The sequence below is a fragment of the Triticum dicoccoides genome, chromosome 1A, assembly GCF_002162155.2.
Source record: "Triticum dicoccoides isolate Atlit2015 ecotype Zavitan chromosome 1A, WEW_v2.0, whole genome shotgun sequence".
NCBI classification, from domain to species: domain Eukaryota; kingdom Viridiplantae; phylum Streptophyta; class Magnoliopsida; order Poales; family Poaceae; genus Triticum; species Triticum dicoccoides.
In genome coordinates, this window is record NC_041380.1 from 381,220,751 (window position 1) to 381,234,579 (window position 13,829).

Genomic DNA, 13,829 nt, shown 5'->3' on the forward strand with positions numbered 1-13,829 from the left:
CCAGCCCTGTCCAAAGCATGGGACGAAGGAGGTGCCAGCAAACCACCTTTGGAAGGATTGCTTCATTATGCAGGAGTTCAAGAATTCTAATGCTTTCCGGTATGATCACGGCTCCGGCGGTGGCTCAGGATCTGGGCCGGGTTACGGTGGAGGAAATTCCGGTTCAGGGTTTAATGGTAATCCGGGCGGACATAACAATCAAAATAATCAGAACAACCAGGGTGGTTACAACCAGCAGCAGCAACAGTCGGGTTACCAGAGCAACCCAAAATAGTTGAATAGTGCGCAGTACCATGTCTTCACCACTAGCCTGGACAAGCGAGACCGGAAAGTTCAGAGGCGGGCAGTCAACTCTGTTGAACCGGCCGTGCCCCGTTATCTGTGCTGGTCTGAACAGCCAATCACATGGAGCAGAGAGGATCACCCTCCCCAGGTTGATAATCTGGGTCAGTTGGCTTTGGTGGTGGCACCTCAGGTGGGAGGTTACAAGTTCACCAAGGTGCTCATGGATGGAGGGAGCAACATTAATATCTTGTACTATGAGACCTTCCGTCGTATGGGACTAACAGATAAAAATCTCAAACCGTCCAATACGGTGTTCCACGGTGTGGTACCTGGCAAGTCAGCATATCCTGTTGGTAAGATAGCTCTGGAAGTGGCCTTTGGAGATGATCATGATTCCATGTCAGAAACATTAACGTTTGAAGTGGTGAAAATCCAAAGTCCATATCACGCCCTGTTTGGCCGACCGGCCTACGCCAAGTTTATGGCACGACCCTGTTATGTGTATTTGCAGCTCAAGATGCCAGGTCACAAGGGGACAATAACGGTTCACGAAAGCCGTAAAATCGCTTTGGAGTGCGAGGAAGGAGATGCGGCCTACGCAGAGTCGGTTTGTGCCACCGAGGAGCTGAAGTATTATAAGGACAATGTTGATCCGGCGGACATGACTCCATTAAAGAAGCCAACTACGGAGCATGATCCGGCCCTGAAGTTCAAATCGGCAGCTGAAACTAAGCTTGTTGACTTCGTGCCTGGCGATTCGTCCAAGCAGTTCAGCATCAGTGCCAACTTGGATCCGAAATAGGAAAGCGCGCTCATCGAGTTCATCCATGAGAATCGGGACATTTTTGCATGGAAGCCCTCTGACATGCCAGGTGTACCGAGGCAACTCGTTGAGCACACCCTTAATGTGGATCCTAAATACAAACCGGTGAAACAGTTCCTCCGCCGGTTTAACGAAGAAAGACGCAAAGCGATTGGAGAAGAGGTAGCCAGGCTCTTAGCAGCTAGCTTTATTATTGAAGTTTTCCACCATGAGTGGCTTGCCAATCCGGTGCTGGTCCTTAAGAAAAATGGCACCTGGCGCATGTGTGTGGATTACACAGATCTTAATAAGGCTTGTCCAGCAGATCCTTTTGCCCTCCCCCGTATTGATCAAATTATTGATGCTACGGCGGGTTGTGAGCGTTTGAGTTTTTTGGATGCATATTCTGGCTATCATCAGATCAAAATGGCAGTTAAGGACCAGGAGAAGACGACATTCATAACTCCCTTTGGAGCCTTCTGCTATGTGTCTATGCCCTTTGGGATCAAGAGTGCCCAGGCAACTTATCAACGGTGTGTACAAAATTGTCTTCACAAGCAGATTGGCCGTAATGTACATGCTTACGTGGATGATATCATGGTTAAGTCAAGGGAGAAGGAGACTCTGGTTGATGACTTGAAGGAAACCTTTGATAACTTGAGGACGTACAAGATGATGCTTAATCCGGCCAAGTGTGTCTTTGGTGTACCGGCTCGCAAGTTATTGGGTTTTCTGGTGTCCAATAGGGGAATCGAGGCTAATCCGGAGAAGATCACAGCCATCACCTCCCTGGCTAAACCGAAGTGTATCAATGATGTTCAACGCCTGGCAGGCCGGATTGCCGCGTTAAGCCGGTTTATCAGCCGCCTTGGTGAGAAGGCAATCCCTTTGTATCAGATGTTGAAGAAGACGGATCAATTCGTCTGGAGTTCTGCTACTGATGAAGCATTTGAGGACTTAAAGCGGCAATTGGCTAATCCGCCTGTGCTCGCCGCTCCCATTGACAAGGAGCCGTTACTGCTATATGTTGTTGCTAATGCTCGTGCGATCAGTGTGGCTATTGTGGTGGAGCGAAAAGAGGCAGGCAAGGAGCATCCGGTTCAACGTCCGGTTTATTATATCAGCAAGGTACTCATTGAGTCCAAGCAAAGGTATCCGCATTGGCAGAAGCTGGTATATGGAGTTTTTATGGCAAGCCGGAAGCTTAAGCAATACTTCCAAGGGCACCCCATTACGGTGGTCAGTTCTGCTCCCTTGGGGGATATCATCCAGAACCGGGAAGCGACTGGCCGGATTGCCAAGTGGGCTATAGAGCTTGGGCCGTACGGGTTGAAGTATGTGCCTCGGACGGCGGTTAAGTCTTAAGCACTTGTTGATTTCATCAATGATTGGACAGAACTGCAAGCACCTGAAGAAAAGCCGGATCACACATATTGGACCATCCATTTTGACGGATCCAGGCAATTGGAAGGCTCGGGCTGGAGTCGTATTAACTTCCCCACGAGGTGATAAGTTTTGTTACGTTCTCCGCTTAATGTTCCCTTGTACTAACAATGCAGCTGAGTATGAAGCCTTGCTCCATGGTCTCCGGATGGCTAAGAAGATGAATCTAAGTCGAGTTAAGTGCTTCGGTGACTCGGACCTCGTGGCTCAACAAGGGTCTGGCACTTGGGATTCCAAGGACCCACTCATGGCAGCATATCGTCGTGAGGTGGATATTGTTGCAGGTCACTTTAAAGGCTATCAGGTGGACCACGTGGACCGACGGAAGAATGAAGCGGCAGACGCTTTAAGCTAGCTGGGCTCTCAGCGCAAACCGGTCCCGCCCAATGTTTTTCTGGATGTGCTGCACAACCCGTCGGTCAAGCTCCCTGGTGAAGCGGATTTGGCTATTCCTGATCCGGAGGCTCAATTGGTGGCAGCTCTTCATGTCATTCCGGATTGGACGCTTCCATACCTGGCGTACATGAACCGGGGCGAGTTACCAGAGGATGAGACTCTGGCCCGACAGATAATCCGGCGGTCCAAGTCCATTACTATTGTCAATGGCGAGTTGCATCATTGCAGTGTATCAGGGGCGATTCAACGCTGTGTGTCTCCTGAAGAAGGCTGTGAAATTTTTCGTGAGATCCACGAAGGAGATTGTGGTCACCATGCCGGTTCAAAATCTTTGGTGGCTAAAGCGTTTCGCCATGGCTTCTATTGGTTAACTGCTCATGCTGATGCGTAGGATCTGGTCAGACGATGTGACGGTTGCCAAAAGTTCTCAAGACATGCTCATGTGCCGGCTCAAGAATTGAGAATGATTCCAATTACTTGGCCGTTTGTGACTTGGGGGCTGGATATGGTTGGGCCTTTCAAAAGGTCCAAAGATAAGAAGACCCACCTCCTGGTGGCGGTTGACAAGTTTACAAAGTGGGTGGAGGCAGAACCTGTTAGCAAGTGTGATGCGGCCACGGCGGTTCAGTTCATCAAAAAAGTGATTTTCCGGTTTGGCTTTCCACACAGTATCATCACAGATAATGGTACCAATTTGTCCAAGGGTGCCATGAAGGAGTTCTGCGAACAGAAGCACATCCGGCTTGACGTTTTGTCAGTGGCACACCCACAGTCCAATGGTCAAGCAGAAAGGGCTAATCAAGAGATCTTGAGAGGCATCAAGCCCCGGCTTATGGTTCCTTTGCAGAGAACACCGGGTTGTTGGGTAGAAGAGTTACCATCTGTGTTATGGAGCATCAATACTACACCCAACAGATCAACAGGATACACGCCGTTCTTCATGGTCTACGGAGCGGAGGCGGTTCTCCCAAGTGATATCCGTCATGGCTCACCTCGTGTGGTGGCTTATGTTGAAGCGGACAACGAGACAGCAAGGCAAGACGCTTTGGACCTGTTGGATGAAGAACGTGACATAGCAGCCGCCCGCTCGGCGATTTACCAACATGATCTTCGTCGTTATCACAGTCGCCGAGTCCGAACCAGAACCTTTCAGGAAGGAGATTTGGTGGTTCGGCTCATCCAAGATCAGACTGATATGCATAAGCTATCCCCACCTTGGGAGGGACCTTTCGTGGTCAGCAAGAATCTGCACAACGGGTCATACTATCTGATCGATATTCGAGAGCATAAAGACTCACGTACATCAGAGGAGGAGACCAACAGGCCGTGGAACATAGCTCATCTTCGGCCTTACTATACCTGAGCCATTGGCTCTACTTATGTACATATTACGACGATGTATATATTATGATCAAATATAATAATCCGGAACCTCAGCTAAAGCGGGGTATCTGTTCTTTTACATCATGTGTGGTTACACGGAGTTGTTCTAAAGCAGCCTCCGGTTTACCCCTTGAGTTAGATTTTCAAAGCATCATGTTATATCACTTGGGGGCTTGGTTGTGTCCGAACCAATGCAACACCTCTTGATAGGCGAGAGCCACCAGATCACTTGGGGACTTGGTCACGTCTGAACCAGTCACGCCTCTTGATTGGCCTAAGGCCACAGAATCACTTGGGGGCTTGGTCGAACCCGAACCATTGCCACGCCTCTTGATCGGCATAAATGCCACGGTTTCATTTGGGGACCTAGCTGGCTTGAACCATAGCTACACCTATCGGGAGCTTGGTCGTGTCCGACCATGGTAACACCATCTGATCGGCTCAAATAAAGCCTCCTTTTGCAAACGGTTTTATCATTGCCTTTGCTACACATTTTCTTTGATAGATATTTCTTTCTTTTTGTTGCGTTTTTTAATCCGACAAAGTTTTAAGCCGGTTCAAACTGTCAATTGACGGAACACGGTCCATTTTTAATCCGGAGACTATTTGCCCGGTTTGATTTTTTATAAACATCCTATTACGGAGTAACACGGTGTTTTATTATAACCCGACACGGTTTACATGGTAAACCAGCATTATATATATACATGAGCTGCTATCTCCTCCAACAGTGTGGGTTTATAAACCTCCGCTTCAAGATTGGCCAAGCCAACTTCATGCCCAACGATGGCAGGTATTATGTATCCCAAAGATTTGATCATATGCTTAATTTTTAGATATTTTGATTTCATATATGCAGACATCATACTCCGCCTGACGGTACAACCGTGGTGGCACTTTAAGATTTTTTGTATTGTAGAAAATACTTTGGACAGTTCATCACCCAAAGGAAGAACAAGTTGCAGTAATTATGCGCGAAGGCATAGCAAAATCAAGAGTATCGGCTAGCCTATTACAAGGCAACACGGTGCCCAAAATAAGATCATTGTTTTTTCGCAAAGGAGAAGCAGTTTAAACCGGCTTCCGGTTCAAGCTTGGTTACCAGCCTGGCCTGATGGTTGTGGGTCATCCCGCGCCGCTTCAACTTCAGCTTCTCTACCCAGCGGCTGGAAATCAACAGTTGTCCAGTCGATTCCCATTAATGCTCGAAAGACAGCTTCATCATGGATCAGCAACGATGGTTCAATATCGGGAGCGTAAGTATGCTTACGGATTGGAGGGACAAGATTTTCCGCTTCAGGATTTGGTGCAACTACTCGCTTGTTTTGGTTGTCATATTGGGCTTGATAATGAGACAAGTCTGCTTCTTCAACCAATTGACAAGCTAGCGGACGCACCTCCCGGTTTATTGCTCGCAGATCCGCTTCACTGAACTCTGACCCATCTTCCTTCAAGCTGGGATAGCCCTGAGCCGCTTCAACAGGATCAAAATCCGGCACCAAAGCTTTTGCCTGGATTAAGGCATTGATCGCACCGGTTCGAGCAGTAGATTTCTTCAGCTCTTCAACCCGGGCAGGAAGCATCGACAGTCTCTTCAGAGTGTCCTGAATCAAAGTGGGCGTCGAATTGTTGTGGGATGTAGTAGAGATGATCCGCTGTGCACCAGTGTACAGTTGTTCGATCAATGTGTAGGCGGCTTTCAATTTCTTCCGCACATCTGACCCCAAGTGACCAATGCGTGTCCCTGAAATATTACAAAGGGTTAACAAACCGGCAGCTCTATAAGACGGCCGAATCAATCCAGAAATCAAACCAGCTTACCAAAGATAGCAGCGGTCATGGCATGCACATGCCGCTTTATGCTGGTCAGTTCGTCCACCACAGGTTTCAGTGCAGCCTCGACATCTTCTGCTCGTTTGGTTAAAGCGGATTTTTTAGTGGCCCAATCCGCCCGCTCCTTCTTGAAATCCTTCTTAAGTTATTCCATGACGCTTAAGGCGCTGATCAACTCCTCTTTTGCTTTTGAGGTTTCAGTCTCTTGGGACTTCAGATTTTCTTGGAGATCGGCGACTTGGTTTTCTTTTGTCTTCAGCTCAGCCTGCATACAGACAGTTATATGATTCAGCAAGCAGTGCAAGAATTGAAGCACCAACCACATAACAAGTTATGCACTTGGCACTTGGGGGCTAATGCCTATTTGATCTTCATATTTCACTTGATTATAAAGTCCCAAGATCAATACAAGTATTCAACTTGGCACTTGGGGGCTAATGGCTATTTGCTCGAATAAATTCTGATGCTGCGATCTCAATTACTTAAAGTCCCGGTTTAACTACACCAAGTTGAACCGGCCCTTGGGGGCTACATCAGCGAATTCCGAAGCATTGGGATTTATATTAGCAAGTCCCAGTTTGAATGAAGATTCTAAACCGGCCCTTGGGGGCTAGGAGAGTTAACAAAATTGAAATATCCAAGCAGGAAAAAGTACATGAAAGTTACCTCAAATTTCTCTTTCATCATATTCACCAGACCAGCTTCATAATCACGGCTGGTATACAGCCGATTTAGGTAGCCAGAATGGAGATCTTGGGCATTCAAAGCAGCATAGGTCGCCAAGTCAACATTACACTTGCCTTTACCCATGGCAGCAAATTCTTCTTTGGCGGTATGCTTGGATAAAACAACAGGATTGCTAGGCTCTGTACGGCCAATGCCAGTAATTACAACTTCATCATCCTTAGCATCAGCAGTTTGCACTGGCGCAGTTGGTTTGTCAGCAGGCTGGGATGGACTAGTGGATCTCCCAAACCGGATGGGGTGTGTGGGCTGGTTGACAGGGCTTGAGGTGTCAATAGGCCTTTCTTCAGCAATAAAATCGTCATCCTGCTGTGGTGGATCATTGGGTATATCTTTAGGAATAGCCGCTTCAAGATCTGGTGTTTTACCCAGTTCAGGGACGGTGTCCTCCTCGGCCGCTTTATCCAGGCGAGCCTTCTTGCTCGGCCTAGGCTTGGCTCTAAAAGGAATAACAAAGTCAAATACAGCATATGTTCCAAGGTGATGTACCAGAAATATTATGATAAGTATAGCTTACCCAAGCACCGTTTTGAGCGGTGGCAGCTGAGTAGCCAATGACTCACCAGAGGATGAGTGGGAAGTAACCTGATAATCGGAGTCAGATGGATTAAGAGGTTGACGAAAACAGCCCGCTTTAGGACAAGCACTGACAAGCAAATTAAGACCTCTGAACAGCGTTTTCGAACTGGACTGTTCGGTAAACCGGCAGAGGTAACTACCTGGCTGCTATGTTAGGTTGTGCGGCGAGCTTCGTGCTGTTGGGTCTTCATAAGAAATTTGGGATCCAAGTAAGCAAGAGGATGAGCAAATTTAACCTTCCGGTTTGCCTGACGGATTTTTAGTGAAGGCAAAGGGTTTGAATCGGAAGAGAGAATAATTACCCTGTAGCATCAGCATGGCTGGCTTCGGCATCATCCTGACAAATATCATCATCAATAAGGCGTATGAAAAATAAGCCAAGTGAGTCAAGCTCTACCTCAAGGTCCGGATTACCCACATCATCATCAGGGGTCGGATCAGAAGAAGCAGTGGTTTTCTTCTTATGAGCAGGCCATTTCACGACTTTAGTCTTTGGCCGGGTTGGTCTTTCCGGTTTGTCTGTTTTTTCTGGCTTCTCCTGGGAAAGCTTCTTGCTCCAAAATGGATCATTTCCCTGTTTAAACAGACATTGATATTAAACAATGACCAGATATATCAATAACAGGTTCAGTAAAAAGAAAAATCAAGCTCTTACAGCTGGCGGTTTGTTGGTGGCACAGAAGGGAAGCAGGCCGGTTCGAGCACAGACGTGTTCCGGTTCATTCAGCATTTTATTCACAGCCTCTGTGATTTCTTCGTCGGTGAGCTGGATGTTAGCATGTCGCAATGGGTCATCAACACTGCCAGTATACTCGCACATCAAACCGAAGCGCTGACTAAGGGGCAGTATGCTCCACGATATCCAACAGCGAGCGAGATCAACCCCTGTTAAACCATTGGCCATGAAGGCTCTGAGCTTGGACAATTGAGGAGCATATTTGCTTCTCTCCTTGGCAGTCAACCTTTGTGGAAAGGGGTGTGTATTGCTAAGCCGCTCCGGACGAAAGCCAGGCAAAGGATTTTCACCAGCAGGGGAGGTGTCTTTGCAATAGAACCATGTTTGATTCCACTCTTTGGGGTGGCTGTGCAGTTTGGCGTGAGGGTATGTGACCTCTTTCCTTTTCTGAATCGCCACACCACCCAATTCCGTATTGGAACCGTCAGTAAACTCAGTACGGCGGTTTAGATGGAAGCAGTCTCTGAACAACTCAACTGTGGGCTCCTCTTGAAAGAACACCTCACAGAGCACTTGGAAGTGACACATGTTTGTAACAGAGTTGGGGCCAGTGTCTTGTGGGCGGAGTTGAAAATCGGCCAAAACATCCCGGTAAAATTTAGAACCGGGCGGCTTAAAGCCCCGGGCTAAGTGATCTACGAAAACGACGACCTCTCCTTCTTGAGGTGTGGGAGGGCATTCTTTTCCAGGGACCCTCCAATGGATGGTGTTTTTGCTTCCTAAAGCGCCAATCAGGACTAAATTATTCAGTTGAGTCTCTGTGACGCGAGAAGGAACCCAGTTGCACTCATATACTTGCTTGGCCATGATGAAATCTACAAGATAGGTGATTCCGGTTCAAGAATGCATTGATTAAAGTACACTGGTATGTACAATGTTAAACCGGAGACAACTCTATCTAAACCAGAGTTTTATGAAGCAATAGCATCTGGCGGTTCAACAAGGGGACTAATGGTATATACCGGTTTGGCAATTTTTCTACAAAGTTAAACCGCCTGGTCTAAACATTGAAACAGTCGAGATTGCAGATGAGTAAGTATGCAAAAACAGGTTTCACAAGATTATACTACAGCGTTGGATCTGGAACATGTTCATAAAAGAGATAAAAATTCAAGGCCCAAAAGGAGCAGTGCCGAATCAATGAGCCATCGCTACAGATAAGATCTATGGTCTTAATATGCGAAAGTGAAAACAGAGGGTAAAAACTACTGCTACACAAAAGCAAAGATTCACAGACTCGTCTAAAGATCTAGCATATGAACAAGGAGCAGGCGATGAACACTAGAGAGCATGGAAACCCTAGAACAGATCTATAATGAAAAAGATAGAAGACTTACCGGAGCTGAGGAAGACGCGGAAGGTCACCGCGGTGCTCTGGTACGCTCAGGGTGATGCAGCGGCCAAGGTTGGTGCAATAGTTAACGGCGGCAGCGGAGCTCTAAAGCTGGGTGACGCGTGGAAGACGAAGCAGAAGGGCACGAAGGGAAAAAAAGAAATGACCCTTTGGTCCTATTTATAAAGAAAGGGACAGGTGTCAGGCGCGAGAATCAAGGGGCCGCAAATTTGGAAACAGAGTTGTCGCCTCGATTGTCGCAGATCTATTAAACAAGAAGGTATCATGGATAGTTTCTTTATGACAGATGACGTCACTCCAGTTTACAGTAATCAGAGAAGATGACATCACGGCAGTTCACCAAACTACAAGAAGATGTTGAAGATGAAGTTTTTACTAAAGGATTGACATGAACCTGTTCAAATCAATCTGGGGCCTAATGTTGGGGATATTACTACTGGGCGTAAACCGGCCTATCTGGGCCGGATTAACTTCATCAGTAGTTAAGTATGTTAAAGCCCATGAAGGTAGATGAGGGCTTAAAGCCCATGACCGGTTTAAGGCATGTAGCCGTAAACCGGCGTCGGTATGTAAACTTGTATTGTAAGTTAGGAATAAGTAGAGACCAAACCGAACATGTATATGAGCCGGTGTTGGGACTCTGTAAACCGACGGGCGTCACCCATGTATATAAGGGGACGACCCAGCGGCGGTTCAAAAAAGACAGACAACAACTCGAGACTTAGGCGAAGCTTGTTTGCTCCCTAGTCATCGAAACCCCATCAATTCCATCACAACTAGATGTAGGCTTTTACCTTCATCGAAGGGGCCGAACTAGTATAAACTCTCTTGCGTCCCTGTGTCCGCTTTAACCCCTTCAAGCTAACCCGTTGCGATGGCTCCACGACTAAGTCCTTTCACGAGGACATCTGCCGTGACAAAACCACGACAGTTACCATTGCTACCGTCAATATTATCAAAACTATCATATTACTTGGCTACTGATTACTTGCTGCAGATAAATAATCTCCAGGGTGTGGTTAAATTGACAACTCAGCTGCTAATACCCTCAAATATTCTTTGGCTCCCCTTGTGTTGAATCTATAAATTTGGGTTGAATACTCTACCCTCGAAAACTATTGCGATCCCCTATACTTGTGGGTTATCATGACCTTTTTTGGCGCCTTTGCTGGGGAGAATATCTATATTTGTGGAGTCATTTGGGATTATTATCATATTATCACTATGAAGAATCTAAAGGATGATAAGACTAAGATTTTTCCCTCAAAGACGAGGGGAGGTAAGGAACTGCCATCCAGTTCTACTTTAGATTCACCTTCTATTATAAGTAAACTTGCAACACCACCACATGCTATTAATTCTGATATGCCGCACGTTATTGATGATGTTACTTCTACTATGGATAATGCTTATGATGATGCTAGTACCTTTCTTAATGATGATGTGCCACTTGATGACTTTCGTGATAAACAAATTGCTAGAGTTATACAACATGATATTGTTGAATCTGATGATGAGCTGGAAACTGAAACTCCTGAAACACCTGCTAGAACTAGCCTTCCTAGATATGAATTGCCTAAGGTACCGGAAGGTTATGTTATGAGTGAGGAAACAACTAGAGATATTCTTGCTTGCAGAGATAGAGATGATCTAGAGAAATTGTTATGCAAGTATAAACAAAAATCTCTGAATGCTAGAATGATATGTGATCCTAAGTTTGCTACTTCACCTATCTTTATTGATGATAAGGATTATGAATTCTCTGTCAATCCAGAGTTAATTACTCTGGTTGAATCTGATCCTTTCCATGGTTATGAAACTGAAACTGTTGTGGCACATCTTACTAAGTTGAATGGCATAGCCACCCTTTTTACTCATGATGAGAAAATTTGCTATTACTATATTCTCAAATTATTTCCTTTTCTCATTACAGGGTGATGCTAAAACTTGGTACAATACTCTTGCTCCTGGTTGTGTGTGTAGTCCTTAGGACATGATCTATTACTTCTCTGAAAAATATTTCCCTGCTCATACTAAACAAGCTGCCTTGTAGGAAATATTTAACTTTGTGCAAACTAAAGAAGAGAGTCTCCCACAAGCTTGGGGGAGGCTTTGCCAATTACTTAATGCTTTTCCTGATCATCCTCTTAAGAAAAATGAAATATTTGATATCTTCTATAATGGACTGACTGATGCTTCTAGGGACTTCCTAGATAGTTGTGCTGGTTGTGTTTTCAGGGAATGAACTGTTGGACAAGCTAAAGAATTATTGAATAACATATTGAAAAATTATGATGATTGGACTCTTCCTGAACCACCGGCTAAACCCACTCCGAAGAAGAGGGGTATATTATATCTCAGTCCTGAAGATATGCAAGAGGCAAAGAAATCTATGAAGGAAAAATGTATTAAAGCTGAGTGACGGTGTCCTGGACTAGGGGGTACTCATCACATCATCTCCCGATCAGTTGGATTGGGCCGAGGACCCCCATGGCCACATACTCATGGGCCAGTTCGGACAGCTGCCGCATACAAGGAAGATTCCACAAGACTTGGCGATCAAGACAAGGACTCCACCCCACCGGCGTATTCGGCTAGGACTCTTGTTATCCTAGGCCTCTGATGCATTATATAAACCGAGGCCAGGCTAGTCAATAGAGATACACAACAATCATACCATAGGCTAGCTTCTAGGGTTTAGCCTCTCTGATCTCGTGGTAGATCTACTCTTGTACTACCCATATCATCAATATTAATCAAGCAGGACGTAGGGTTTTACCTCCATCAAGAGGGCCCGAATCTGGGTAAAACATCGTGTCCCCTGCCTCCTGTTACCATCCTCCTAGACGCACAGTTCGGGACCCCCTACCCGAGATCTGCCGGTTTTGACACCGACATTGGTGCTTTCATTGAGAGTTCCGCTGTGTGATCGGCAAAAGGATCGATGGCTCGTCTGCAGGTCAACTGTGATGCCGGCATCTTTGTCGCCGGCTCAACTGGTCACCTTGGCTCGACCGAGGACCATGCTCCATCTCCGATCGTCATGTTTGGACGAGGGCCTTCATCAACATCAACCCCGATCTCTATCAAGATCATGGAGGAATCATCCATGGAACTCGGGGGCTCAACGTCAACATTGCCCTCGAGCGACCGTGCTGTTTTTTCGAACAGCAAACTTGTATCCGCTGCCATCACCTCTTAGATCATCGCTTTGACGATCCCTTTGGTGGAATTGTGCGGAATTGAGTCTACAACAACCCTGGAGAATTTTGTCGAGTTCCGATGGAGGAATCTCCAAAAATCTACGATATACCGGAGCCCTGTCAAATCTGGACGGGAATCTGGACGAGTGTAGGGCGTGGTCTCCAGAGCCCAGCTCGGAGGTCCTTTGGAAGATCCAACCTTTCATCTACTGCGGAAATCCCATATCTACCACCCCTCCAAATTTTAGCTCCATCCAACAGTTCAAACTCCAGGAAACTTCCGATGAGTGGACCAATTTTTGGATCTGTTTTCTGCGCGAATACGGATCCGACCCGAATTCATGTTTCTTTATGAACGTGATATTGTACAACCTTTTTTAAGGAATTTTCTTCTATGGTATTGTGTGTTGTTTTTAAACACGTACCCATAAAATTTTAAGCCTCCTTCAAGGTAATCTTCACCATCACGCTGGTGTCAAACCAGTCCGGCGGTATTGCTCCACGGCTGCCGACCTGCGCTACACACGTTGCCGCTTTATTGAGCCGAGCTCAATTCCTTCGATCATCATCTCGGCAAACCGAACAAGAGTTCGGCATCGCGAAGGATAAATCATCACCAACATAACCGCCCCACGGATTACACGGAGCGGGCATACCGACATCGCCGCAAGGTCACTTCATCAAGCCGGCATCGACCATGTCACGACCTGCATCGGCAGGGCCGCACTATTGCTTCTTCAAGCTGGTGTCCATGACGCTGACCTACTTCGACTCATCGGCTGACATCGAGGCTTCGACATCTCGGCTGGACCGGGGGCTTCGCCATCTCTTCATCAACCTACTCCGGAGACTTCGGCGTCACTAGCCGGCCAGCTCCGTCATGTTAGCTGGACCGAGGGCTTTGCCTAGGCGAGCCAACCTTTGCCAGCATCGCCATACCATCACTTTATCGCCATTCAGGCAATGGGTGTGTGGATCGAGTCCTAATTTTGGGAATCACCTTTCTTCGGATTGCTACAACAAATAAACCAGGTGCTATTAATCCTAGTATTTTTTGCTTGTTTGGGTTTA